The following is a 4,186-nucleotide window of genomic DNA, read 5'->3' on the forward strand; positions in this document are numbered from 1 at the left end:
TCTTAAGTATGCCTTGAAGGCTTCCCAACTCACACTTGCCGATGTTTGATCTGAATTGTGCTCAAAGTATTCATTAATTTGCTTGCCTAAAAACTCAAGAAACTGTACACTGTGAAACTGGATGTGTGGAAGGAGCAAAAGATGGATAGCAATCGTGTGTCAAAGATCGTGGCACAAACTCCAAAATAAAAAATCTAACCAAAAAGAAAATAATGGCTCATTGTCACAAAGCTGGTTCGTCATATGTAGGATGAGATTATTATTAAAGATAGAGACTAAAAACGCATGTTAAAAGCCAACTGTTTTTTACCCGCATCAAGTTTTTCTTCCATTATCTTGAATAACACAATATGTTAGGCATGAATGATTTCACCACAAGAAACATTTTAGCTGCAGTTTCCAGAGGGACTTCTGTTCAAGTCTATGCACCAATCACCTGTACCCCGTGTGTTTGATGCCAACACCACCCTGACTGGTCCTTTACTTTGCAACATGGCCTGTTTTTCACCATTAGATGTCAGGCTTTATACATAGTCTAAGAATTTGGGATATTGTCCTTCTTTTAGAAGGAAAGCAACTGGATCTTGTACTATGGTGTCCAACAGATGTTCATATTTTTCTAATTAACTCACCTTATTCCACAGTTTCACTGTTATGTCTCCAAGGCACACTTCTAGCCAACCCCTTATTCCTCCAGATGACTCACACTTCAGCTGGTGCTTGATCAGATGGTCTCCATTAGACTGCTCTTCCATATCCTGTTCCCCAGCTATGGATCCCTCTTCACCACAGTTATTTATTCATTTAGCATCTTACTCAGAATATTAACAGAAATATACTGCAAATTCCTCAGATTATTACTTTAATCTTCTTCTCTGTTAAAAAAAAACGATCATTCCCTGTATAAAATCTGCTCTTAAATCCCCAAAATATAAAATCAGAAATGAAAGAACCACAGTGGGAGGGTGGAAAGGGAAAGAGAGCTGGGCTTAAAGGGAAAGAAATTGGGGAAGAAGGATACAGGGAGGGATATTCTCCTCCAAAGCCTCTTACCATTAAGCATTCACAGCTTAAGGCAGGCATTTGAAGGTCAATTGAGGAGGTGTGAACCAGGAGATATGCTTTTAAAGTGAGGAAGCTTATGAATGTGTTCCCTGTGTTGGTGGGGTGAGCTCTTCGATTGGCTGCCGATGGGAGAGGTTGGGCTCGATGGGACAGCTCAGGTGAGGTGAGTGACACACCTGTTCTGCAGATTCTAATCAGTCCCTCTCCATATTTCAGTACTGCCTCCTCTGCCGGGCCTCCAGAGGTGGTGCACGTAGCTAGCAAGGAAAAGAGGACTGTTAAGAAAGCTTGTGCAGAGTTGGGCTTGTAATAAAGAAGCTCTGTTAATGTGTTTCTCATGTTTGCTGAAAGTGTTTGTGAGAAACCCTAGAACTGGGTTGGCATTCTTTGCTGGCGGTAAACCTATGAATGAGTGAGCTTCGTGTCATATTCCCATTTGTGAATGAACAGGACAGCTGTCCACCAGTTACCGTGGACTTTTTACACAAATTAATCAAGGAGAGTTGTAGGAAGGGGTTTTATTTCCCCTCTCATCTTCTCCTGTAACTCTCCAGTGGCTCGAGTTCCTGTTTAAACATTTACTCCATGTCTGCTTGCCTCATCAGCTGCTGTAATTTAACACCAGGGAGTGATATGGTGATGGGGTGGAGGGTTTTGGTTTTGAAGACTCTCACTCTAATTAAATTGTGTTATCAGAATAAAACACATAATTTTCATTGATATTAATATTAATATATTAACCTAAATGCCACCCAGAGCGAGAAGAAGAACCACAATAAACACTCAAATTGCTTGTAAAGGTCAGCAATGACTCACCATTAGTTCTGTCAATTCAATTTACTTAATTAAAACAACAGTGTCTGTTAATTGAAGTGAGAACATCAATTGGAAATTGGCTGTCAGAACAGTTTCATGTCAAACAATTTTTTGGTAATTTAATTTAAAAGTGAATCAATTTCCTGCATTGATGTTAACTAATATCGACTTCACCCATACTGAGTGTGGCCCACAGCCTTGTTACTCTTTGTGTTTGTTGATGTGGAAATTATATTTGGAAATTCTTTGTGTTCTTATTTTGCGCGAGTATATGGCACATTCTGATTGTGGAGTTTACAGGCTACATTATGGAGGTTTTTGTCCGTTTGAAATATTTCTAAAATCGACAAATCTACTAGCACAAAATTGCACAACAGAATGTTTGAGAAAAATCAGCTTTTAGTGTCGAGGTAACACCAGGACTGCCAAGAGATATAATCTCTCCAGTGTGTCCTGCATGGGTCTACCCAAGGCCTCCTCCCAGTGGGAGCCCTTTGTTGTGGTATGGGAGTTAGCCCTCCAAGCAGGATGTCAAAATGCCAATTTGCCGACTTTCATTTTTGAGCAGCGTAGTCTCATGTTTGATGTTAAAATACACAACCCAGTAAATGTTGGGGAAAAAATAACTACTGTGCACTGGTCTCATTTGAAGCGCTGCCTTATGGTTCCACAGCTGTGGACTGTTCAACTGAAAATTGTCTGGTTGTAGCTGTAGCCCAACCTCTCATCAGCAGTGATGATTCTTAAATTTGGGTCAGTATGAAAAAGACGTTGATGTTTGATGTCTGGTTTGTCAGCTGTAGTGGGAAACAACACCCAGGCTCCTCTCTAATTTTCTTGCTCTCGTTTTGATCTCCAGTTTTGTAATCAAGCTCTTCTTGTGCCCTAGATTTCCTTTGTGTGCCAGCAAGACAGGCATCTGTTAATTCTACTCACCACCAAATCAACCTCATGCTTGCAAATATAGCAAGCATGACTGCCACTGTTCACCGGCTTCTCTAGCATCAGCGACATATGTCATCACAACCCCATTCACCTGGAATCATCAGCCCTTCAACTCTACTGTCTCTTTTGAGGAAATAATCTGGGTTTAAACGTTTTGTTGTAACACAGAGTCCTGCAAAGTCCACCAGTTTTAGTTCAGAAATAGACCCAGTATATCATAATTCAGTAATAATGCTTTTATTACACCTAGGCTGGACTATTGTAATTCATTATTCTCAATTTGCTCGAAAAGCTGCATAAAAAGCCTTCAGTTGATTCAGGATGCTGCAGCAACACTACTGACAGTGAATAGAAAGAAAGGATATTTCTCCCACATCGGCTTCTCTTCATCAGCTGCCTGTTAAATTTATTTAAAATCCTCCTCCTCACTTAGTTCTTGAATAATCGGACGCAGTCTTATCCTAAAGACCTTATAGTACCATATAACTCCAACAGAGCTTTGCTCTCAGACAGCTGGCTTACTCATGGTTCCTAGGGTATTTAAAAGTAGAATGGGAGGCAGAACCTTCAGCTTCCAGGTCCTCTTCTATGGAACCAGTTTGGATTTGGGAGACAGACACCCTCACTACTTATAAGATTAGGTCTAAAACATTCCCTTTTGATTAAGGTTATAGTTAGGGATATATTAGGTGACCTTGAACCCTCCCTTAGTTATGCTGTATTAGGCCTAAAATAGAACAGAATAGAATAGAACTGAACTGTAGCCTTCACTGCAACCTTCCGAATCCACGTAATATTAACCCTCCTGTCTTCTGTACACAAGTGAAGATTTTTATGGTTCTTGCCTGCAAGTCAACAAAAATCATTTTCTTTGGCAACTGTGCTGTGCTTCTGTGTGTCCTTGTTACCACATTCAGATTTTGGATGTAGATTTTGTTGAATATCATTCTGGTCCACACATAAGACCTTTTAAAAACTCACCACAGACAGAGATACAACAGAAGGTTTCCTTTGAGTGGGGAGGATAGAAGCTCTTCTGTTATAAGAAGTGCCTGTTACTTTAGAAGAGTGCTCTATATGAGAATCATAAAGCACTGTATGGAGCTGAATTATTGCTCCCTCTCTTATTTCTCACGTGCTACACAACAGGCTTCCCTGTCTATTTTTCATGTGAGCGCTATGATTGTTTTGTAAGCACTTAAAAACAGGTCACGTGAGCCTTACTCATTGGCACATTGGCAAACTGTCAAAGCCTCACAGGGAGCACTTTTTCCTAAATTGCTTCCCTCTTATAAATGCAGTCAGTGAGAGGTGGGAGGTATGGAAATCAGATTCTGTGCTGTGAATAAACCTCCAGACT

This window comes from Haplochromis burtoni, unplaced genomic scaffold, assembly GCF_018398535.1.
Source record: "Haplochromis burtoni strain Fernald_Lab_line unplaced genomic scaffold, NCSU_Asbu1 Contig_364, whole genome shotgun sequence".
In the NCBI taxonomy this organism is placed as follows: domain Eukaryota; kingdom Metazoa; phylum Chordata; class Actinopteri; order Cichliformes; family Cichlidae; genus Haplochromis; species Haplochromis burtoni.